Source organism: Palaemon carinicauda, chromosome 27, assembly GCF_036898095.1.
Source record: "Palaemon carinicauda isolate YSFRI2023 chromosome 27, ASM3689809v2, whole genome shotgun sequence".
In the NCBI taxonomy this organism is placed as follows: Eukaryota; Metazoa; Arthropoda; class Malacostraca; order Decapoda; family Palaemonidae; genus Palaemon; species Palaemon carinicauda.
In genome coordinates, this window is record NC_090751.1 from 68,833,267 (window position 1) to 68,860,680 (window position 27,414).

Genomic DNA, 27,414 nt, shown 5'->3' on the forward strand with positions numbered 1-27,414 from the left:
TCTCCTCTTCCATTGTCTGCTGATGCTTCTTCAGCTGAGCTGATATTTCTGGTTCTTCAAAGGTCAGACTTGATGTTTTCTGCATTTGTCCACCTGACAAGCAATTAGTATAAGTGAATATTTCATCAAGGAACAAAGCATACAAGAGCAGGTCAAACTTCTTCCCTCTGGTAAGTCAATTTGTAGAATGACACTAGGTATCCTGAATAGATTACTTATGCTCCTCCTTCTCCATATCCTGCTGTTGGTACTAATACTTCAGCAGCTGCTGCTTCTTCTGCTTATCCAGAAATTAGACATCTTTTTCTGCATTTTTCCACCTGACAAAGAAACAATACAAGTAAATCTTCACAAAGATAAAAACAAAGCATACTAGAGCAAGTCACACATCTTTCCTCTGCTAAGTCAATTTGTAGAATATCATCAGGTATTCATAATAGAATGCTGAGTGTCCTCTTCCCTTTCCATCTCCAGCTTCTGCTTCTGCTTCTTGAGCTGCTGCTGTTGGTTCAGCTTCTTCAGAAATTAGACTTCTTTTCTGAATTTTCCATCAGACAAAGATTCAGTACAAGTTAATCCTCATCAAGGAACAAAGAATACTAGAGCAAGTCAAACTTCCTTCTGCTAAGTCTGTTTATAGAATATCACTTGGTATCAAGAATAGATTAAGGCTTCTCCTCCTGCTCCACCATCTCCCGCAGCGGCTGCTGCTTCTTCAGCTGCTGCTGCTGGTTCCGCTCCTTCAGAAGTCAGACTTATTTTTTCTGCATTTGTTCACCTGACAAAGAAACAGTACATGTGAATGTTCCTCAAGGAACAAAGCATACTAGAGCAAGTCAGACTTCTTCCCTCTGCCAAGTCCATTTGTAGAAAATCACAAGGTATCCTGAATAAATAAATGCTGCTCCTCCTGCTCCACCGCTTCCTGCGTCTGCTGCTGCTTCTTCAGCCGCTGCTGCTGATTCTGCTTCTTCAGAAGTCAGACTTTTTTCCACATTTCTCCACCTAACAAAGAAACAGTGCAAGTGAATCTTTATCAGGGAACAAGGCATACTAGAGCAAGTCAGACTTCTTCCCATTGCTAAGTCCATTTGTAGAATATCATTAGGTATCCAGAATAGATTACTGCTGCTCCTCTTCCTCCTACATATCCTGCTGCTGCTGCTTCTGCTGCTTCTTCAGCTGCAGTGTCTGGTTCTGCTTCTTTAGAAGTCAGACCTGTTTTCTGATGCATTTGTCCACCTGACAAAGAAAAAGTATAAGTGAATCTTCATCAAGGAAAAAACATACTAGAGCAAGTCAGACTTCTTCCTTCTGCTAAGTCTATTTGTGGAATATTATCAGGTATCCAGAATAGATAACTGCTGCTGCTGTTCCTCCTTCATCTCCTGCTACGTCTTCTTAAAATGCTGCTGTTGATTCTGCTTCTTAAATCAGACTTGATTTTTCTGCATGTGTTCACCTGACAAAGAAACAGTATAAGTGAATCTTCATCAAGGAACAAAGCATACCAGAGTCAGACTTCTTCCCTCTGCTAAATCCATTTCTAGAATATCACTAGTTATTTAGAATAGATTACTGTTACTCCTCTTCCTCCTCCATATTCTGCTGCTTCTGCTGCAGCTTCTTCAGCCACTACTACTGATTCTGCGTCTTCAGAAGTCAGACTTGTTTTTTCTGCATTTGTTCACCTGACAAAGAGACAGTACTAGTAAATCTTCATCAAGGAACAAAGTATACTAGAACCAGTCATACATCTTACCTCTGTTGAGTCCATTTGTAGAATATCATCAGGTATCCAGAATAGATTACTGCTGCTCCTCTTCCTCCTCTATCTCCTTCTGCTGCTTCTTCAGTTGCTGCTGCTGGTTCTGCTTCTTCAGAAGTCACTCTTTTTTTCTGCAATTGCTCACCTGACAAAGAAATAGCATAAGTCAACCATCATCAAAGATCAAATCATATTAGAGCAAGTCAGAATTCTTCCTTCTGCTAAGTCTTTTTGTGGAATATTATCAAGTATCCAGAATAGATTAATGCTGCTGCTGTTCCTCCTTCACCTTCTGGTGCTGCTGCTGCTGCTGCTGCTGCTGCTGCTGCTGCCGCTACAGCTGATACTGCTTCTTTGGAAGTCAGACTTTTTTCTGCATTTGTTTACCTGACAAAGTAAGGGCACAAGTGAATCTTCATCAAGGAACAAAGCATATTAGAGTAAGTCAGACTTCTTACCTCTACCGAATCTATTTGTAGAATATCATCAGGTATCCAGAATAGATTACTGTTGCTGCTGTTCCTACTTCATCACCTGCTGCTGCTTCTTCAGCTGCTGCTGCTGGTTCTGCGTCTTTAAAAGTCATACTTTTTATATGCAGTTGATAACCTGACAAAGAAACAGCACGAGTGATTCTTCATCAAGGAACAAAGCATACTAAAGCAAGTCAGACTTCTTCCCTCTGCTAGGTCCATTTACAGAATATCACTAGTTATCCAGAAAAGTTACTGCTGCTGCTGCTCTTCCTCCATCTCCTGCTGCTACTAATGATGCTGCTTCTTCAGCTGCTGCTGCTGGTTCTGTTTCTTCAGAAATTAGAATTCTTTTTCTATATTTTTCCACCTGACAAAAAAAAAACAGCACTAGTGAACCAGTGAATCTTCATTAAGGAACAAAGCATACTAGAGGTAGTCAGACTTCTTCCTTCTGCTAAGTGTATTTATAGAATATTATCAGGTATCCAGAATAGATTACTGCTGGAGCTGTTCCTCCTCCATCTCCTGCTGCAGCTTCTCCAGCTGCTGCTGTTGATTCTTCTACTTAAGTCAGTCCTTTTTCTTCTGCATTTGTTCAACTGACGAAACAATCTTCATCAAGGAACAAGCATACTAAAGCAAGACAGACTTTTCCCCTCTGCTAAGTCCATCTGTAGAATATCACTAGATATCCAGAAAATATTACTGCTGCTGCTCTTCCTCCTGCATCACATGCTGCTGCTACTTCACCGGCTGCTGCTGGTTCTGATTCTTTAGAAGTCAGACTTGTTTTTCCTACATTTGTTCACCTGGCAAAGAAATAGCACAAGTGAATCTTCATCAAAGAACAAAGCATACTAGAGCTAGTCAAAATTCTTCCCTCTGCTAAGTCCATTTGCAGAATATCACTAGATATAGAAAATATTACTGCTGCTGCTGCTCCCCCTCTATCTCCTGCTGCTGCTACTTCAGCCACTGTTGCTGCTACTTCAGCCGCTGCTGCTGGTTCGGCTTCTTCAAAAGTCAAACTTCTTTTTTCTGCATTTGTTCACCTGGCAAAGAAATAGCACAAGCGAATCTTCATCAAGGAACAAAGCATACTAGAGCAAGTCAGACTTCTTCCATCTGCTAAGTCCATTTGTAAAATATCATCAGATATCCAGAACAGAATTAGGCTGCTCCTCCTGCTCTTCCACCTCCTGTGGCTGTTGATTCTGCTTCTTCAGAAGTCAGACGTTCTTTTTTTTTTTTTCCTTTGTCCACCTGACTAAGAAAAGGTAAAAGTGAATCTTTGTCAAGGAACAAAGCATATCAGAGCATGTCAGACTTCTTCCCTCCGGTGAGGCACTTTGTAGAATGAGACTAGGTATCCAGAATTGATTACTGCTGCCCCTCCCCTTTTTCCATCTCCTGCTGCTCCTGTTGCTTCTTTTGCTGCTGCTGCTGGTTCACCTTCTTTAGATGTCAGACCTGCATTTTTTGCATTTGTCCAACTGACAAAGAAACAGTACAAGTGAATCTTCATAAAGGAACAAATTATACTGGGTCAAGTAAGACTTCTTCCCTCTCGTAAGTCCATTTGTAGAATATCACTTATTATCCTGAATAGATTACTTCTGCTCCTTCTTCTCCATCTCCTGCAGCTACTGCTGGTTCTGCTTCTTTAGAAGTCAGACTCATTTTTTTCTACATTTGTCCACCTGACAAATAAACAGTACAAGTTAATCTTCCTCGAGGAACAAAGCATGCAAGAGCAAGGCTATTTTCCCTCTGGTAAGTAGATTTATAAAATATCAATAGGTATCCTAAATAGATTACTTGTGTTCCTTCATCTCCATCTCCTGCTCCTGCTGCTGTTTCTTCAACAACTGCTGCTGGTTCTGCTTCTTCAGAAGTCAGACTTTTTTCTGCATGTGCCCACCTGGCAAGGAAACAGTACAAGGGAATCTTCATTAAGGAAAAAGTCAGACTTCTCTCCTTTACTAAGTCACTTTGTTGAATATTATGAGGTATCCGGAATAGATTACTGCTGCTGCTCCTCCTCTCCCATCGTCTGCTGCTGTTTCTTCAGTTTCTGGTTTTTCTTCTTCAGAAGTCAGACTTATTTTTTCTGCATTTGTCCACCTGATAAAGAATTAGTACAAGTGAATCTTCATCAAAGAACAATGCATACTAGAGTAAGTTAGACTTCTTCCCTCTGGTAAGTCCAATCATAGAATGACACTAGGCATACTGAACAGATTACTTCTGCTCCTTCTTCTCCATCTCTTGCTGTTGGTGCTGATACTTCAGCAGCTGCTCTCTGGTTCTGCTTCTTCCGAAATTAAACTTCTTTTTCTGCATCTTTCCACCTGCCTGACAAATAAACAGTATGAGTGATCTTCATAAAAACAAAGCATACCAAAGCAAGTCAGAGTTCTTCCCTCTGCTATGTCCATCAGTCGAATATCACTAGGTATCTAGAATAGAATACTGCTGCTCCACTTCCTCCTTATTCTCGTGCTGCCTCTTCTGCTTCTTCACCAGCTGCTTTTGGTTCTCCTTCCTCAGAAATTATACTTCTTTTTCAGTTTTTTTCCACCTGACAAAGAAGCAATATAAGTGAATCTTCATCGAGGAACAAAGCATACTAGAGCAAGTCAGACTTCTTCCCTCTGCTAAGTCCATTTGCAGAATATCACTAGGTATCCACAATAGATTAATGCTGTTCCTCCAGCTTCTCTATTTCCTGCTGCTTCTTCAACTACTTCTGCTGCTGCTGCTGCTGGTTCTGCTCCTTCAGAAGTCAGACTTGTTTTTTCTGCATTTGTTTACCTGAAAAAGAAAAAGTCTAAGTGAATCTTTGTATATATATAAATATATATATATATATATATATATATATATATATATATATATATATATATATATATATGTATGTATATATATATATATATATATATATATATATATATATACATATGTACATATACATATGTATGTATATATATATATATATATATATATATATATATATATATATATGTACATGTACATAGACATATATATATATATATATATATATATATATATATATATATATATATATATATATATATATATATATATTTATAAATATCACCCACAATGGCATTCAGTACCGAATTCTATCTTGGGAATATATATCCACTGAAATTCTTTTATAATAATAGCTTCTGGCTGGGCAGAGATTTGAACCCCTGCGTATCCAGTCGAAACCATGCCTCTAGTGGATAAATATTCCCATGATAGAATTCGGTATTAAATGCCATTGTGGCTGATAATCATATCGATCGAAATCACGAGTGTTTATGATATATATATATATATATATATATATATATATATATACATATATATATATATGTGTGTATATATATATATATATATATATATATATATATATATATATATATATATATATATATATATATATATATATATTTATATATACTGTATATACTGTATATATACATATATATATAAATATATACTATATATATACATATATATAGATAGATAGATAGATATAGATATATATTTATATATATATATATATATATATATATATATATACTGTGTTGTCACCTATGTTGTTTATTATCCTCATGGATTTTGTAATGCGTAGAACAGTCGGAGATGGTGGAGAAGAATTGGACTGGATTGGTGATAGGAATTTAGCAGACCTAGAGTATGCTAATGATTCTGTCCCTGTTAGCAGAACACCACAGGATTTGCAATTCTTGCCTACCAAAATGTATGAAATATCACACGAGGTTAGGCTCAAGATAAATAGAAGAAAGACAGATGATGAGAACGGAATATACAATGGAAGATGAAATATCATTGGAAGGAGAAAGGATTAATGAGGTAGAATATTTTTAGTATTTAAGATCTATGATCTGCAATAGCCTTTAGAATTAGAGTTTAGTGAAGGATTGAAAAAGCAAATCAGACAATAGCTAGATTAAGTAAAATTTAGAAATCAAATCGCCTGAAATTATATATAAAAATCAAACTGTATATCAGTTTTGTGAGATTGGTGTAACCCTATCGACATGAGTCATGGTATGACAATGAAACAATCTCCAATATATTTAGTAGATTTGAGTACAAAGCCGTCAGAAGGATATTGGGAGTAAAATAACAGGACATGTTTAGAAATGAAACTATATGAGAGATTACGCGAGTGTCATATGTTAATGAGATCATGATCAGGGGTAGATGGAGATGGTTTGGGCATGCTCTTCGCACTCCCCAAGAGGGGTTAGTTCACCAAACATTCAGCTGGGCTCCACAAGGTACTAGAAGAGTTGAAAGACCCAGACCTAAATTTATGGTAAGGTCGGTAGGTATACTCGTAATTATTTACAAAGAGAGTCTTAGTACACAGATATCAAGAGATTTGTTTATTATTTCCTAAAAGATCGAACGTTAAGCAATATCCTTAGATAAGCGTGCAGAGTATTCCAACGTTTAATAACTTGTTAGAGATACGATTGCTCACATTTAAGACGTATGAAGGGAAGATTTAATTTGCATTTTTTAGTTTTATATCGATTAAGTGATTGTTCTTGATTATTTTTGTCCTAATGTTGGATATTTGTTTAATGTAAGTTTCTGGAACACCATATTCATCAAGGAGACCTCATAGATGTCTTCCAGCTACAATATCGAGAAAGATCGGAAGAATGACGATATATGAGCTAAGTAATCACTGTGCCATTATATACAACTAAAACAAAAATCATGCTCAAGAGCGGCTGAATCCTGGCATTTGCATAGAAGTAAAGCGTCTTTTGAATAGGGCAGTCCTGGCATTCTCATATAAAAAAAATGAGTTATTTGACCTTAATACTTCATTAGGAGTTAAATGTAATTGACCAGAGAAATATATTTAAAAAAAGCCAATCTTTGCCATTTTAAAGGTTTAAAATCTGCTCGTGAAGGGCCGAGTCAAGGAACATTGACATTGTCCTATCAAGGAGGACAATCCCCAAGAGAATGACCATATATTCATATGATCAGAGCCCAAGCCCCCTCTCCACCCAAGTTAAGACCAATGAGGGTCAGGCAATGGCTGCTGATGACTCAGCAGATAGATCTATAGGCTCTCCTAAACCATCCATCTTCAACTCACAAGGATGATGAGGTTGCAGCGATAAAAGAAAACGGTGAACGGGACTCGAATCCCAGTCTGGCAATCATCGAAAGACGCTACCACATCAGCCACCTCATGAAAATATGTAAATGTCATTTTCTTGATGATTTAAGATAAGGCAGATATAAGAAAAGATGATAATACATGATTACTGGATAAGAAAGAGACGATGGCTTAGATTTATATTGTGACTTTGGGTACAGGTAATCAAAAAGGAATCCACACTGTTTCTGTGACTTAATCTTAGCCCATGGGTAGCTAATGCATTCTCATTGAGCCCCATGGAGCCATTTCATGCTGTTTCGTTATGAGAGAAATGCCTTTGGATGTTTGGCTAACATGAAACAAATTACATTTTGAACAATGATTACATTATATAACACATCATTGTCATTTCTAAACACATCCGTAAACACATGCAAAGATGTATTCAAACACAACACTTCCATCTAGTTAGTTTCCAAAAGGGTATGATACCGGAAAAAAAAGTATTCATGAAATGGCAAAAGGGTGTTGTTCATATATATATATATATTTTTTTTTTTTTAAGAAAATATTTGAGATAAAAGTGAATAATAAAACTAAGAGATATTGTGGAATCCTTCTCAGCTGTCTTTACTCAAGGGCACACTTTAAATTTAAACCATGATCTATTTTACAGTAATTTTGCGTTATCATCTTTTCTTAAACAGGAGTTTGGGGATCCCGTTTTTCTGTATGAATACGGTATCAGTTTTTATTCAATCTCATTGTAAGTCCGTAAGTCACCAGTAAGACGTAAGTACATTATTCAATAGAATATTTTAGTTTTCCTTTTGTGGATATACAATAATACACACACACACACACACACACACACATATATATATATATATATATATATATATATATACATATATATATATATATATATATATATATATATGTATAGTTTATATATATATATATATATATATATATATATATATATATATATATATAAATAGACATATATATATATATATATATATATATATATATATATATATATATATATATGTATGTATATATATACATATATATAGATATATTACATATATATATATATATATATATATGTATATATATATATATATATATATATATATATATATATATATATATATATATATACTGTATATATACATATATATATATATATATATATATAGATAGATAGATAGATAGATAGATATATTACATATATATAACTATATATATATATATATATATATATATATATATATATATATATTTATATATATATAGATAGATATATTACATATATATAACTATATATATATATATATATATATATATATATATATATATACTGTGTACACATGCACACACAAATATGTGTGCGCGTATGTGTGTGTTCGCAATAATTCAAATTTACACATATCCGAGTAATTTTGAAAACATTAAATAGTAAAACCTTGCAACATTTTAGCTTTTTGAATGACATATTCTTCATCAGCTTTCTTTAGGAAGGGTTCAGTTATAACGAAAAATGTTAGTTTACATTGTAACTTTATATATATAGTCCAGATTATATTTTATAGACAGTGTAGATTATTCATTGCTCACCTTGATTGAAATAGGGAAAAGAAAACTCCTGATTTAAAGGTCAAAGATACGCAGTGGATAATTTCTTGGGCGCAGTTATTAATCGTCCTTCACAAATGTCTTGGAGGACATCTTAGACCTTTGATATCACCACATGATTTATTATCGAAAACTATATCTGTCAAGTAGTACAAAAAATCTGTCAAAGTAAGGAACACAATCTACTTTTCATTTGATCTATACGAACATAACTGAATAAAGCAGTGAAGGTTACTTTTATACATAAAAAGCTTTATTCACAAATTTGAAACATCACTTCAAGTATAAATTTCATAATTGAACTAGATAGATTAACTATGACAATCTTATGATTAACTCAAATCACAATTGTGCTATTATTTAGATGAAAATGTCTGCTTAAAGAAATGCAGAGGAGCTGTACGGGAATATATCAATTTAACAAAGTTTACGAAGGACAGATATTCACATTTGGATGAACTGAGTTTTTCTTATTTTGACTCCACAACAAGATCACAAACATTGCTTATATAAGGCATGCGTGATCTCTTCCTCGTTGAGCAGTACCAATATTCATGAAGTCCTTCTTCCTCTTTTTCGGAAGGCTGAATTTTATGTAATGTTTACTATGAATTTAATGGGGAAAATTTCTTGTTTAGGATACGAAGAATGGTAGAAATAAAGGCTTCTTTCAATGGTTGAGCGGATTTCTTCAATTATTGCCTGAAAATAAGTAAAAAAGACGCTATATATATATATATATATATATATATATATATATATATATATATATATATATATATATACATATATATATATATATATATATATATAAATACATATATGTACACACACACACACACACACACACATATATATATATATATATATATATATATATATATATATATATATATATATATATATATATATATACATATATATATATACATATATATATATATATATATATATATATATATATATATATATATATATATATATATATATATATATGTATATATATATGTATATATATATATATATATATATATATATATATATATATATATATATATATATATATATATATATATCTTTCAACCTTATCCCTATTACGCGGTTTTTTTACTGATCTTTAAGTATAATATGCAAAATAAAACAGAGCTTATGCATTAGTAGTGAATAATTACAAAAAGCAAAAAAGCCTTTGCTTAAGTAAAATTTTAGCCTTTCTGAAGCCTAGAAAAATACCTGAAATAATGATAAGGTCAAAGTATAATTTAGATAAAATCGTGACTGATAAAAAAAAAAAAAAATATTTCGCCGAGTAATATTTGGTGAGAGAGGGGTGGAATTTTGATGAACTATTATATAATAAATTTAACCAATTTCTTAATAAGAGAAAGCTACAACGAAGCTAAACAGCAATTGATTCTTCACTTTCTCGCGATTCAGAAGCTAAAGGCCAGACAAGAGAACAATACTCGAAACAAGGTAGAATGAAAGAATCAAAACCCTTTTTCTGACTAGATAGATCACTCTTAAGAAGCCATTTCTTTTTTCTGTATGTAATGGAAGACGAGACAGACCTAATGTGTTTCTCTAAAATAAATTTGCTATCAAGAATCACACCCACAATCTTAAACCAATCGTACAGAATCAAGAAACATTAACAATGCTGAGATCTGGATGTTGAGGAACCAGTGACTGTCCTCGTCCTTCTTACAATCATACACTGAGTTTTGTTAGGATTCAACTCCATGCCCCATAATTTGCACCATGCGCTAATTTCAGCTAGATCTCTATCAAAGGATTCAGCAACCCCAAGGGCTCCAACAGGAAAATAGCCCAGTGAGGAAAGGAAACAAAAAAAATAAAATATTCTAAGAACAGTAAAATTAAAATATAGAACTCCTATATAAACTATAAAAACTTAAAAAAAAAAGTGTGGAGGATCATTTTTTATTTATTTTATTTTTGTATTTTACCAAATCCCGAGAGAGAGAGAGAGAGAGAGAGAGAGAGAGAGAGAGAGAGAGAGAGAGAGAGAGAGAGAGAGAGTGTGTGTGTATGTCAGTGAGAAAAAAAGGTAGTTAGTGTATCGATTGTTTGTTGTGAGAAAGACTGTTGGAATAATTGACTGTTTGATTACCTTAGCTAGGTTAGGACAGTATTAAATGTTTCGGAGCGAATTCTTTTTTATTTGACTGCGTCTTGAGGCAGTTGTGTGTGTGTGCACGCTGGATTTAGATATTTGATTGATTTGACCAGCGTTGGAAGTGATCATTTATTTTTTGAGTGAGTACAGTTTTGTTTATATTTGCTTGTCGTGATTGTGAATAATAGAAAGTTTATTATTTATCTTTTATTATAGTGCGATAGTTTAGTTACTAGGAATGTTTGTAAGTGTTTTGTTTTTTATTTTCAGGCCGCGATTCCTCCTTGGAATTACTTATCCTTTGGAGAGAACTTAGTTTTGAATGTTGCTCAACCGTTGATGACCTGGCCTGTGTTACGATTATATTTAGACTGCTCTTTGGATTTAGATAAATGTTGATGACCCAGACTGGATGAACTTTCGATTGCTGTTATTGATGATGATGATGATGATGATGATGATGATTATGACCACTAATTGACTGTTCAGTTCAGTTGACTGGAACTGATTATAGTTCCGTTTGCCACAGATTGGTGGCTGTGCCAAGGACTGATCGGTTTGTGTGCGGAGACAGTTTCCGCGTTAATAAATAAACAATTATAAACATATTTGGTTGTGGTGCATCTTAGTTTTAAGTTTCGATATTTTCTCCGGGTTTATATGAATGTGGCATTTTCATTTATTTTGTATGCTAAGCTTTTTTTGTGTTGTCTATATTAATATCTTTAGTTTGGTTGTTATAATTCTAGAATTAAGTGATAATTTAGTTTTAAGGAATATAGTTAGTAAGGTTATATATATATTTTTTTTTGTCCGTTTTGTCTCAGAGTCTGGTTTAGATAACGTAAGGGGAAAGTTTGTTTTGTTGAGACAATTGTCAGTAGGTGTGATTCAGGGTGTGGTGCTTGTTTTTTGCAACATACCGCCACAACAGGAGGAAGAGAAATAAGATAGGACAGTATGCCCCAGTGTACTCTTAAGCAAGAAAACTTTAACCCAATACAGTGGTATACCATGGTACAGAGGCTGTGGCACTACCCAAGACTAGAGAACAATGGTTTGATTTTGGAATGTCCTCCTAGAAGAGCTGCTTACCAAAGCTAAAGAATCTCTTCTACCCTTACCAAGTGGAAAGTGGCAACTGAACAATTTCAGTGCAGTAACCCCTTGGGTGAAGAATAATTGTTTGGTAATCTCAGTGTTGTCGGATGTATGGGAACAGAGGGGAATATGTAAAGAATAGGCCAGACTATTCGGTGTGTGTAGGCAAAGGGAAATTGCACCGTTACGAGAGAAAAGAATAAGATGTAGTACTGTCTGGCCAGTCAAAGGACTCCATAACTCTCTAGCGGCAGTATCTCAATGGGCAGCTGGTGCCCTGGCCAACCTACTAGCATCATCTGCATATGCAAAGAGCTTGTTTTTTAGGCCATACCACATGTCATGTGTATATAGTATGAAAAGTAATGGTCCAAGAAGACTACGCTGAGGAACACCAGATATTACATTCCTATACTCACTATGGTGCCCATCGGCAACAAGTCTTTGCCATCTATTATCTGAAAATTTAATAATGGTGCTGAAAAAAAGACCGGCCCATTCCTAACTGTTTGAGCTTGAAAAATCAAGGCCAATCATACAAACTTCCTGATCACAATCAAGGGATTAATGACCATCATTGGAGATTGTCAAAAGGGCATCACATGCTCCAATGCCTTTACGAAAGCCAAATTGCAAACTAATGAACAAATAATTACCTACAACAAAGCTATTTAGACGTTTTGCCAGAAGGCGTTCAAAAACTTTAGGTGATACGGAAGTTATAGAAATTGGACGATAATCAGTGGGACTTAAGCTACCACAAACACATTAACATAATGGAGTAACATTGCCAATTCTCCAACAAGTGCTAAAAGAACCTCTTCTTGCCCCATTTACATAATGGAGTAACAGTGCCAATTCTCCAACATGTGCTAAAAGAATCTACTTTTGCCAGATAAATTAAGAGCTAGGAAATCTGCAGTATTTATAAAAACTAAGGGAAAATACCATTTGAGTCTACACCTCCATAGGCATCAAGGTCCATCAAGAGAGCTTTAATTTCACAACATTGAAAAGCTAAACTAATTAGTTTAGCCTCAGTAGAGCAGAAGCTGCATTCAAAACAGCAGAACGGATCATTAAAAAGAAGACTAGTGTCTGAGTAGTCTCGATAGCATATGCCATCTTTAGCCATTTTCCAGTACCTTAATATGCTTCAAGGTGAAATTAACACATTCCCAACGTAATTAGCCACGAGATGACAGCTTCGTGCTTCAGAACAGTAACCAATGGTAAGGCAGTACTAAAGATAGACAGATATTAGGGTCGAACATTATGTAAAAGAGAGTATGAGGAAATTGTATTTAATAACCCGACCAGGATCCGTACACCCCTTCAGCCACGCCACCAAGTGGAAGTTTCATAATGAAACCTCCAATCTTTGGGATCATACAAGTGTTGTAACCAAAGCCCTTCCACAATCTCAGTATGTGTTTTAATTGCAAGGTAGTGGGTTCTTCATCATTCAGAGACAGGGGATGCCTGTCCAGTGGTGGAATCCCAGTCGCCATAAGCCTAAGTCAAATCACTCCTAAGAGGGACCAGTGACAGTTTCTTTTTACCCTACTAGGGCAATGCTAAGCCAGGCTGGCTGGCTCATTTTATAATATAAAGGGAATCTCACATGTTTTGGAATAACATTTATCAATTATTTATTACGAAGCATACACACACACACACACACACATTATATATATATATATATATATATATATATATATATATATATATATATATATATATATATATATATATATATATATATATATATATATATTCTGCATTATTTATGTTTACATTTCCTTTTATGTTTTCTGTACATCAGAATTTCCTACCTGTATAATTCTTCTTAGATTATTTTTGCGTCTGTAATATCATAATTTTAGGGGGAGATATATATGCCATAAAAAGTATAAGTAAAAGTGGTTGGGCAGTGGCATGCAGGCAGCACCCAGCATCTGGTGACTGCTCAACAGTCTGCTACTGATCTCAAAGGAATAAAGTACTTCCATACTCATGGGTGTCATTGAGCATCTTTGACACACATCTCATTAACTGTTAATAGCATTGTAATGAGAGCTTCTCTTAGACACCCATCTCATTAGCTGTCAATAGCATTGTAGTGAGAGCTTCTCTTTTTGTAAAGAGCTCTGTCGTTGTTGATGAGTTGGCAAAATACTGCATTAGATATGATGCCACATCTGCCTATCATTGCCATCATTAAATAGACAAATGAGCTTGATTATAAATTTTGAACATCTAAGGCTGTTGTTGTACATTTACTTATTGTAAACTTGCCGATGTAGTACCTACTTTATCTTTGAAAGGCGCCTTCTACTTTATCTACTATATTTCCCTCTAAGTTTCCCTCTAAGCTCTCTGAAAATGAAGAAAACTTAAAATGTTATAAAAGTAGTTCTGGTTTTAGCTCAGAGAAAAGAAAATTTATTCATGAGGCTACATGATCTGATGTGTATATCGAAGCTTTAGTATGCCTGGAGACTATACTCTTCTGTATGCAAAGTTAAACTAGTAGAGCTATATATTATATGCCTTAAAATATGATCGCTTATATTTAAAAATTAGCCTTTTGGGAGTATTTATGAGGCTATTAAAAAAATCACCACTTGATTTACAAAGGGAAGAATTTGTTCTGTGTTATTTGTACAGAATTAAATCTTCCCCCAGCAACTCTTCCATTGTTGTCTTAGAAAAGTTGAGCCAAGATCATCAAAGAAATTTCAAATTAAATCAAGTGAAAAAATTGGCAACAACTCTCTTAAGAAGTAGAAAGGCCTTATGCCAAAGACACACATATGCGATTTAAGGCCATTGGAATAAAATAGTGGTTTGTATCTAAGAAAGCTTAGTATATTATGAAATAAAGATTTTATATACTGTACTGTCATGACACTTAATTTTGAATACCCCTCTGTGCCCTCCAAAAATGCCTTAATCCGTTATTATTATTTTTTTCAGGTATTGACAGCAGCCCCCTACACTCAATAGGGAGTGTAAGGGGAGTTTATTCTCAGAGTACTGTATGTATATAGAAAAGAGTGAGTACATCCGTCCCTGGAATCCAATGTATCGCAAAACATAATTATCTCGTTTTGATAGAAATAAATGATGCATTGATCAAAATGGGTGAAACGAGAGAAAGTGAAGATATAAACTCAAGTTTCAAGGCTCAACTAGAAGATGATGTCAATAGAGAAGCTTTGACATCAGGCACGGATCTTCGTCAGTATTCTCAGTCAGTTGAAAAAGAGCTTCGACAGTTGGAAAACTTGAGTATCCAAGATTACCTCAACAAGGCTCAAGATATTGCTACTCTACATCACCAGATCACAGAATGTGATTCCATACGGGAACTTAGTGATGGACAGATTTTTTAAATATTTGCCCCAGAACCAAGTGAACATAAAGTGGCATAGAACAGTTTTTTTTGGCAGTGATAACCAAATTTTTAAGTGTTGTCAACTCCTAAACCCAGTGGATTGTTCATGTAGATTGTGAACCACAGTGTTGCGGGGTTCTCCTTTAAGCTTAGTGTAGGAGTAGTGTTTTGTTGTTAAGATAATTGGTCTACCCAGGCAATACACACGGTTGTCTGTATCATGTACTAAAACATGCGCATGTGAATAGTTCTTGTTTATGTTATCCTGAGACTGGAGTGTAAAGGGATACTAATTTTGCCTTTAATTGATTATTTGAATTGACAAAACAATGTTAATGTATTCCTAACAGTTTTTTTTTGTTTCATTTACAAATAATTTTTTTTTTGTGTGTTTATGAGGACAAATTTATTCCAGTTCCTTACAACACGGTGTCCCTTTCTCAGCCACTGTTTTTTTTAATCTTGCTAATAAGTCATTTATCATAATTTTTTCCTCCCACACTGTGTCCCGTTATCAGTTAATAACTGTTCCCTTTCACATAATGTTCTGACCCTTACTTGAACTTGAAGCTATCTAACCTTAAATTCAAGCTATTCCCATATACTGCTCATTTTTCCCAGAAATGAATCAACGTCATCTTACATGTTAATCCAGCTAGCCCAAGGAACGGGAATTTAAGAAGGAAGTAAGATTCTAGCTGGGTCCCCTTGCCCAGTATAAATCAAGGGGCGGTGCCCAGTGCTCCGTTCTTTTGACCTGTTACCTAGACTTTTGGGTATTCCACCGTTGTATATTTTTTTGTGTAGTGAACGTTGGGTTGTGGTCGGCATTCAGACACTAGGCAGTTCAGGTGCTACCTCTGGCCACAGTCCGCAAACCACTACGTAATTTTTGGTGCCCAGTCCTGGTAAACACCAACCTTTAGGGATGGCATCATCATCATCAGGTAAGCGCCGAAAGGCTAAGAAGAGCCTGAGCTGGGATGTGATAAGTCTTATCCAGATTGTCGGTGACCTGGCAACTCAGGTCCAGTCCCTGACACTTCAAGTGGCGGCCCTGAAGAGCATTGAGCCGTCACCAACGTGCCACGTTGCCCCTGGGGTCACGACCACAGTGACCACCAGTGCTCCTTTTACATCCCTAGCTTGGCCAAACATCAATGGTCTGGCAATTCCAGTGACTGGAGCAGAGCCAGTGGTTGGAGGTGTGACGGGCCGAGAGAGGGTTGTGAACTCAAAGGCAGGATGCAATCAACTGAGTTGTTTATTAAGGAACACTCTCCTTTATATACAAAACCTCAAGGTAACAGGACATAACATGTTCTAGAGACAGACAATGTTACAGAGCAAAACAGGAGACATGATCATTCAGGTTCTTTTTAGTGCGAGGGAAGCGCGCAGATACAAGCATAATATATACAAAATAATTATGTACAATTGTGTGACACACGGTTGGTACATGGCTCCCCCCCTAAAAATGACATACTGTACATGTTAAATAGGGCGCCCTGATCTAGAGAGGCGAACTGTAGGCAGGTCATCTGGCAGAAGATAAGCAGGTTTTAGACGATCAATGGAGACCCAGTCTTCTTTGCCCCGAATGTTTAGTAGGAATGCTTTCGGACTGCGTCGGATCACAAGGAAAGGGCCCGTGTAAGGGGGCGTTAGTGGTGGCTTGCTAGTGTCGTTGCGCAGGAAGACGTGCGTTGCAGAGTGCAAGTCCGTTGGTATGTGATGCTTCGCTGGGGGCTTGTAAGTCTGGCGGCACGGAGTAAATTTTCCCACGACGTGACGTATGCGCTGGAGATCGTCGGAGGAGGTTGTAGAAGGAAAAAATTCGGCAGGGACGACCAACGGGTCGCCATACAACATTTCAGCTGCCGAGACGTCGAGGGCGTCTTTAGGGAAGCTGAGTAAACCAGTTGCAATCCTTGCAGTGGGACATCAAAGCTGCTTTGAGGGTGCGATGAAAACGTTCAACCATTCCATTGGCAGCGGGGTTGTAGGCCGTTGTCTGATGTAGGGTGATGCCCAGGAGATTCGCTAATGACGTCCACAATTGAGAGGTGAAAGTGGTTCCCCTGTCAGAAGTAATATGCTCAGGGATACCGAATCTTGAAATCCATCCAGAGAGTAAGGCAGATGTACATGAGGCGGACGTTGCAGTTTCCATGGGAATGGCTTCAGGCCAACGAGTGGAGCGGTCGATGACGGTAAACAGGTAACGATGTCCTTGTGATGTGGGTAGGGGGCCTACAACGTTGACATGAATGTGTGCGAAACGACGCTGAGGTTGAGGAAAGGTGCCCACTCCTGAATCCGTGTGTCGATGTACTTTGGAAGTTTGGCAAGAAGTACAGGCGCGGACCCAATCCTTAGCATCCTTAGAAATGCCGTGCCAAATGAACTTTGCCTTCAGCAGCTGTGCAGTAGAACGGCACGAGGGATGTGAAAGGCCGTGAATGAAATCAAACACCTGTCGGCGCATGGGAGCAGGAATCCAAGGTCGCAGTCTACCAGTACTGACGTCACAGAGGAGGGTGGTGTTGGAGTCTTCGAGGGAAAAGTCTTCCCAACGGAGGGACGTGCAGGATGTCCTACAAGCTTGATACTCTGGATCCTGTCGTTGGGCTTCAGCCAGGGCGTTGTAATCCAATCCCAGTTGAACGGCAGCCAACGTGTTTCTTGACAGGGCATCGGCAACGGGATTCATTTTCCCAGGGACGTATTGGAGGGTGCAATTGTATTCAGCCACGGCGGAGAGATGTCGGCGCTGACGGGCGGACCAGGCGTCAGACTGTCGAGTGAAGGCGTGCACCAGAGGCATGTGGTCTGTGTGAATGACGAAGGGCGTACCTTCTAAGAAATGGCGAAAGTGACGGACAGCCAAGTGCACCGCCAGCAATTCTCGATCGAAGGTAGAATAACCCGATTCTGCCTTGGACAGTTTTCTGCTGAAGAAGGCCAATGGGCGGGGCGAGCCTTTGACCACCTGCTCGAGTACTGCACCAATAGCGACGTCGCTGGCATCGGTGGAGAGAAGGAGAGGGGCGTGTGGGATAGGAAAAGTGAGAGCCGCAGCAGTTGATAGAGCCTTCTTTGCATTGCAGAAGGCTGCTTCTTGAAGGGGACCCCACTTCAGGTCCTTTGGCTTGCCCTTGAGGGAGGCATAGAGGGGAGCAAGAGTGGCGGCAATGGCTGGCAGAAAACGGTGATAATAGTTGATCATGCCCAAGAATTCCTGCAGAGCTTTGACGGTCGAGGGCGCGGGGAAGTTCTGAACGGCTGCTACCTTCTCAGGGAGGGGATGGACTCCTTCAGGAGTGATACGGTGCCCTAAGAATGACACTTCGTTGGCGCCAAAGGTACACTTGTCGTACCGGACTACAAGGCCGTTTTGCTACAGGCGGTCGAGCACGATGCGCAAGTGACGGAGGTGTTCCTCTTTTGAGGAGGAGAACACAAGTATGTCGTCCACATAACATACACAGAAAGGGAGGTCCCCTAAGATGCCATCCATGAGACGTTGAAACATTACCCCAGCATTACGAAGGCAAAAACAGGAGTAATTGAAGGTGTATGTTCCAAACGAAGTGGTGATGGCGGTCTTGGGGATGTCTTCCAGGTTCATAGGCACCTGATAATACCCCTTCAGGAGGTCGAGCGTAGAGAAAACCTTCGCTTTGTGCAGGTAGGAGGTCACGTCGGCAATGTTTGGGAGGGGGTAGTGATCCGGTTCTGTTTGCATGTTCAGGCGCCTGTAATCCCCGCACGGATGGAGGGAGCCGTCTTTCTTCAGAATGATGTGTAAGGGTGACGACCATGGGCTGGAGGCCTTTTGGCAAAGGCCCATTTCCTCCATTTCGGCGAACGTCTGTTTGGCGGCTGCCAATCGTTCCGGTGCCAGACGTCTGAATTTTGCGAAGACTGGGGGTCCCGTCGTCTTGATATGGTGATAAATACCGTGCTTAGCAGGAACCGTGGGCGTTTGGCGAAGTTCTGTACGGAAAACTTCCGGGTACGACGTGAGGAGGTGGGCGTAGGCATCCGTGGATGCGCTGATGTGGAGAGCGAGGTTAGAGGGGGCGGGTTGAAGAGGTGTCGACAAGTACGAGTCTGCGTTGACCAATCGTCGGTGGGCGACATCGACCAGAAGGTGGAAATGAGAGAGGAAATCCGCACCGAGGATTGGCATTGTGACGTCAGCAACGAGAAACTTCCAATTGAATTTACCGTTTCCGAACGATAATGTGAGGTTCACGTAACCGTAGGTGGGTATCGCAGATCCGTTGGCAGCTACCAAGCGGACGTCGGCAGATGTAGACAGACTACGTCGTGCCTTGAAGAGTTTCCTTGGCAAAAGAGAACGACAACCACCCGTGTCTACCAAAAATCGCACGCCCGTTCCTGCATCCTGTAAAAAGAAAAGATTAGAAACATGGGAGGCCACCGCCACAAGCGATGGCCTACTTACACACTTTTGGCCACTGACAATCCTTGGCACATTTCTTCGCGGTTGCCCCGAATCTGAAGTGGTAGTAGCAAAACTGCGGTGGATGGGAGGTAGTAAGTGGCTGTAGAAGTCGTTCGTTGGGGCGCGAGCGATTGGTGGGTGGTGGGCGGCTTTGTCGCCGCTTCGGCACGTCACGGGGTAGGCGTGTATATCCTACGGCATTCATGTCAGCTTCGGTTGACGTTGAATAGGCATCCTCGTCGTCAGGGGTGGAGGCGTTGATGGAGGTCTTGAAGTGGCTGTCCATAAGGGCGTCGGCTTTGGTCATCAAGTCCTTTATGGGTAAACTATCGACATCGGGTATGGCAGCGCGTACAGGTTCGGGTAAACGGCGTATCCAAAGGGCACGAAGTAGGTTCACCTCACGAGGAGAGCCGTCTGTGGCAGGTTGAAGGCGAGCGAAACTGGTCATTTCCCTGAGGGCAAGCGAAGCCCTTTGGTCCCCCAACGGTTGTTGCGAGAGCTGAAAAAGCTTTGCTATACGGGCGGCTGGCGACGGCGAGTACTGCTGCAGAAAGTATGTTTTGAGGGCGTCATACGCTATTGGGGTGTCTCCTTGTTCACAAAGCCAGTCGGATATTTATGGGAAGGTGTCCTCGGGTATCGCCGCGAGAACATAATCCGCTTTGGTGGTTGAGCGAGTCACGCCCCTGATACGAAACTGGACTTCTGCGCGCTGAAACCAAGCAAACGCCTCTCCGCTGGCAAACGATGAAAGTTTGAATGGAGCGGCCGCAGCACCAACTGCCGGAGAGTCCCCCATAGTACCAACAATGAAAGGGCGAGGGGGTGGGGGTGGAAGGCGGTGGGAGCGAGTCGACTTCCGGGGTCACCAATGTGACGGGCCGAGAGAGGGTTGTGAACTCAAAGGCAGGATGCAATCAACTGAGTTGTTTATTAAGGAGCACTCTCCTTTATATACAAAACCTCAAGGCAACAGGACATAACATGTTCGAGAGACAGACAATGTTACAGAGCAAAACCGGAGACATGATCATTCAGGTTCTTTTTAGTGCGAGGGAAGAGCGCAGATACAAGCATAATATATACAAAATAATTATGTACAATTGTGTGACACACGGCTGGTACAGAGGTCTCCAGCCCCCTCCAGGGTTCACACCATTACTTCCCCCTCTACCAGGCTTCTGGGAGGCTCCTACTGCAAGTGGACTGCTCTCTTCCTCGCCTGTTCCGGCAACTAATCCCGGTAGTCCACCAGAGCCTGCAGCCAGTAGAATAGGGAAGCAGTTCCTGGACAATCCGGCTGAAGCCAGTAGGCCAGAAAAGGCTCCAGCAGCTACCGCTGAGGTAGTTCTTGCCCAGACAGGGGGTATCCTAAAGCGGAAATGCCATGCCAAGGACACCACCAGACCAACCATACCCGAAATGGTGCCATCATCACAGGAGTCTATCTGTGAAGATTCTGGTAGTGACATTTCCAGCTCCTGTCTCAGTGTCACCTCAGATGACACTGTTTCCATCGACCACGTCCAGTCCCTCCAGACAGAACGGAGTCTGTCTGATCTGCTTAAGGTCCTCGACTCCAGGAGGAACCCCAAGCCTGGAATCTTCCAGCTGGAAACTGGCCAGAGTTTTGCCCGATTCCTGAGGGATTTCGAGGCCTACTGTGCGAGTAAGTATACCGCAGGAAGCTCTGGCCAGTGGACTGTTGATCTCGGGAAGTTTCTAAAGGGAGAAATCCAGGTGGCGTTCTCGGCAATGGGGGTTCCCGAGATCTCATACCCCGACATGAAGGAATGCCTCCTCGACTGGTGCCGAGAAGCCCGAGAGAGGCGTGATGCGGGCAGGAAGGCCCGGTTCAGCAGTGCCACCTGTGGCGAGGGCGAACTGCTGAAAATATACGCCGTCCAGTTGGCCTCCCTGTACAGGTCGACCTATCCTCGCCGTAGTTTGGACCAGAGGGAGCTTAGGCAGAAGCTCCTCAAAACTGTTCTGAGCAGAGCTGCGAGTTGGCTGCAACAGTCTCTGGCTACCATTAATGTCTCCGCTGGCCGTCAGGCCACTTGGCAGGATGTCTTACACCTGCTGAGTGTTCTCGACGAGGCATCCCGTCAGCGAAGCCAGAAGGCAGAGGATTTGGCCATCAGTCGTGTGGGACAGTCAAGGCATGGCTCGTATGCCGACAGGGTTGCCATGGCTGCCCCCAGCCATTCGCTTGGACTTGACAGAGCGTATTCACGCACTTCTCCTCGACCTGTCACCAAACCTGCACCTGTGGAAGTGTGCCTGCCACCATCGCGCACCCCAAATAGGTCTCCTCAATTCTAGAGAAGGTACTGTGCATGGTGCCGAAAATCAGGGCACCTTATGGATGAGTGTCACAGGCGCCTCAACCTGTGCCTACGCTGTGGCTCGGCGAACCATCATGTCGCACAGTGTGGATGACAGATGCCGCCTTTAAACAGACCACCTGTCCAGAACACAGCTAATGCCCGCAGCACTGGGAGGGAGACCATCTGTGTCCAGACTCCTTCAAGGTGGAGAGCAGTACCGGTGAGTGCTGCTCCGACCCTGTCGTCCTATTCTGGATCGACCAGTAGCCGGGAGACCCGAAGTGGGAGCGAGTCGAGTGCTCCTTCTCGGATTGTGGAGAAGAAGAAGAAGAAGAACAAGAAGAACAAGAGAGCAAAACCCAGGAAGTCAAGAACTGAGGAGTATCATAAGGCTTTAAACACCAGGCCTTCGATGTAGAAGATGGGGCTACATCGAAGGAGGGTGTGAGTGCTAGGGTGCGTTCTCCTAGTATTCCGGTGGCAGCCTCGGAAATCTCGATTTCCAAGGTTACCCCTCAACCTGAAAAGGTTATTGCACCTCCAATAGCTCTTTCAGGATTGCCCGGTGATAACCTGTCCTCGACACGGGCCAGAGCTTCTCCAACTGACTCCTCCAGGGAGGAAGCAGGAACTGAGGCTGCATTGAAATCCCTTCGTAGGGTTAACTTAGCGCAGTTGGCTCCTGTACCACTCATGATTGTCCCAGTGACCATGTCTGAGTTTCCATCAGGAGTGTTGGGTGCTCTCATTGACTCCAGAGCTGAGGTCAACCTCCTGTCATCGAGAGTAGTACAGGATTACCAGCTGCAGATGGTACCCAACACCATTGGTCTGAAGGGTTTAGGGCAAACAGGACCTAAGACCTTAGGTACTGTACTGTTGACCCCTATACTGCATGGAATGACATTCACCCCGAGTGTGTTCCATGTAGTGCCTTCAGGGACTATGGCTGATCACATAGTGCTTGATTACCAGTTCTTGAGAGCAAATGGGGTGATAGTTGACAGAACCCAAAATCGGCTGAGCATTGGCAGTACTCCCCAAGAGCCTCGTTGGGAGTATTACGTCCCGATACGTGGAGCCTGTTGCCAGCAAGTGCTTTACGAACTTGAGGTCCACGCAGCTGATTCAATAAGGATTGCCAGTATTGAGCCAGTACTTGTTCCAGTCACTGTAAACTTTCCTAAGGGACTTGACACCACTTTTAGGTGCCCTGCTTGTCAGACCAACTGTTGGCCGGAAATGTATTATGATGGCGACATCATAACCCCTGGTCTGTCAAGGAAGGTTACAGCAATCCCTGGCATCCTCGAACCGAAATATGGAAAAGCCTCAGTTTTAATCAAGAGTTCATCTGAAGAAACTGCCAAGATCAAGAAGGGCGATCTCTTGGGGAAGGTGTTCACCATGTCAATAGTGGATCCTCCTCTATCCTGCCTGATAGCACAGGAGTGTGACCTAACTCCTGAACCAAGCATATTGGAAGAGATAGACAATCTGTATATCTCCGATGAACTGGACTCTTCTCAGAAGGACCAGTTTTGTCAAATGCTTCGACGTCACCTTCCAGTCATCAGTACTGTTGATGATGACGTGCTACTGGTGATGATGACGTGCTACTGGTGATGATGACGTGGGAGAGTGCTCAAGCACACCAATATGCATCCATCTGTATGACGAGACGCCCATTTATCAGAGAGTTTGACGGTTTGCCAAACCCGTCGCTGATGCCATCGAGGAACAGTGCAAGGAGTTGCATGAACTGGGTATTATTGAACCCAGCATCTCTCCTTGGTCTTCACCCATTGTTCCAGTCCAGAAAAAGGACAATCGTATATGGTAGTGTGTGGACTACCGTAGACTGAATAAGGTGACTGTCTCTGATAAGTTCCCGATGCCTAACATGGCCGATTCTGTATTTGGACTTCAAGGAGTCAAATACTTTACAACCCTTGACCTAATTCGTGGATACTACCAGTTACCGTTAGCAGAGGACAGTAAAGAATACACGGCTTTCTCTACTGCCTTTGGACACTGGCAGTTCAGACGCTTATTGTTTGGACTGAATAATGCACCTGCAGTGTTCCAGAGAGAAATGCAGAGTATTCTCCAAGAGTTCCCAAAAGCCAAGGTGGTTGTCTACATTGACGACATCTTGATACTTGGGTCTTCTTTCGAGGAACACCTGGAACTGGTAGAATGAGTTTTGGCTACTCTCCAGAAGCACAGACTTGAGATAAAACTCGGGAAGGGTTCTTGGGTTCAAGCCGAGGTCCAGTATCTTGGTCATTTGGTTGGACGTTCTGGTTTGCGTAAGCTACCAGAATACATCCAGAAAGTGGAGGACTTCCCTAATTCGACCACTGTGCGTGAGCTACAGGGATTCCTGGGACTGATAAACTTCCAACAGAAGTTTATCCCCACGTGCTCACAGATAGCCAAACTTTTATCTGCAAAGACTGGAGGACGAAAATCCAAAGGAACTAGGAAACTGAAGTGGACTGCAGAAATGGATGGTGCCTTTGTGCGCTTGAAGGAACTGATCAAGGAGGACATTATGTTGTCATACCCTAACTACTCTGCTGATGCTAAACCCCTGGAGTTGTTTGTTGACGCTTCGGGTGAGGGTGCTGGTGCTTGTCTGTGCCAGGAATCCTTGGAGCATCCAGGGGAGCGCCGGGTGATAGCGTACGACTCCATGACTTTTCTTGACTGTGAGACCCGTTACTCTACCATTGAGCGTGGGTTGGCTGCTCTGCGATGGGGGCTGAAAACCTTTGGGGTTTTCCTCTATGGTCAGTTCTTTTTGATTCATTCTGATCACTGTCCCCTGATGTACCTTCATGACATGAAGATTGTGGACAGTCGTCTAGCACAGACACTGGAGGACCTATCCGAATTTAACTTTATTGTTAATTACTGTCCAGGTGATCAGAATGCCACAGCTGACTGGTTATCCCGCTGGCCCACATTGACTGACTGTCTTTTTGCTACTGAGCCCAGCACTCCCAAGTTGCCTACTGGACTGGCCTTGTATAAGGAGGTTCATGGTGGTCCAGATTCTCTCATAGAATCCTTGGAGCTAGTCGTGAGCTGCTGGATGGAATGGTCAGGTGTCGCACCCGACTCTCAGATGAAGGGAGCCAAGCTCCGGGATGCCTTAGTTTAGCAGTTTCTGAAAGACGCCAGTCGACTAGGCTTCAAACTGGACAAGACCAGCAGGAACAGGATTAAGGCAATGCATTTTCCAGGTACAGTCCCAGCTCTGGAGTTGCTCTTGGCAGCATCTAAGCTATTGAACCTGGAAATCTGGGTCCATTGGGGTCCCGCTTGTCCCATAGTCTATCGCGATCCATCCGTGACTGAGCCTTAGTGTGTGCATCTTCAGTGTCTGTCTGGAGTGCATTTTAACCCTCTGATTGAGCTCCACAATGACGTCCCTCCAACTGACGTGATTCTGGGCCATAGGGCGGAGGTAAAATCTTGTGTGCCTGACGCTGAGGGCTTGGTCACTGATGATCAGGAAGCGCCGGAGGATTGTCCTGTAATCCAGTACGTGACAGAAAAGGCACCTCGTCAGTCCAGTTGTACCCATGTGCCTCAACACTTGGCAGTAGGTGTAGTAATGATGCAGGAGACCGTATTTTGTGCTCTTGTTGATACAGGAGCACAGGTTTTTCTTGTAAGCGAGTCTGTACTGAGCCAACTTGGCATAGAGTACCAGGTACTGTCAGGAGAAGAGTTAGAGGGGTTGACTGGTTCCTGCACCAGCATTCTAGGCTGCGTCCAGTTAGAAGTGAAGTGTCCTTCCGGGTGGAGGTTACCGCTGTTTAATTATATGGTGGTAGCTGCCAAAGACATTAACTTTTGTTTTGTTCTTGGTAGAAATATACTGGACGCAGCCTACCTGACATTATATTCACCCCGAGAACAGTTGATGTATGATCACACTACTGTTCTTCAGTTGTCTCCCAAGGTACTCTCTGTCTCCTCACTGCTTACCGAGACCACTGTTATGAAGGTAACTGACCCTGAACCTGATCGGGGAGTGTTCTCCGGAAATGCTCTTCTGTCTCTTAGTCAGGTGTCCAAGATCCAAGGAGATCATCGACAGATCCAATCTGTCATCAAGATGATCTACTCTGGGGTTCCTGCATCTCGAGTCCCACGCTCCTGTCTACCCTATAGGAGATGTTGGTCGGACCTGGAAGTACACCAAGGCTTGCTAGTGAAGCGGAACACAGACGGCTCAGTAGTCCCAATAGTTACCTTTAATGTCCTGATTGACCTAGTTGCCGAGACACACCTCCAGAATGCTCACTGGAGGATCAGAAAAATTATTGCAATGCTCCATCGACTCGTCTGGCACAGATCTTTGATTAATGTGATCAGAGATATGTGCCGGACGTGTTGGGAATGTCAAACTTGTAAGGTCTCAAGGGAGGTGGTTGCCCTGCCGACCTTGAAAATATTGGCCTCTTCTCCCTTTGAATTGGTTGCTATGGACCTTGTGAGTCTCCCAACAACCAGTACTGGTTTTATTGGGTGTCTGATGGTAGTCGACCATTATTCCAAGTGGGTTACGGCAGTACCCATAAGGAATAAGAAGAGCAGTACGATTTGCTCGGCACTTGAAGACAGAGTTTTTCCTGTTATTCCTCGTGTTCCAGTCCGGATATTGACTGATAACAGCCCTGAGTTTATTTCCCAGGAATTTACTGAGTTGTTGGATCGGTGCAATGTTGTACATGTGAAAACAACTCCGTATAAACCCTCTAGTAATGGTGCCGTGGAACGGGTGAATCGTACCATTGGTGAGTTACTGAGGGTGATTTCTGGGAAATCTCGGAAATGGGACCAGTACTTATCCTGAACAGTTCTCAGCTACAACCATTCTCACCACACTGGGATTGGCTG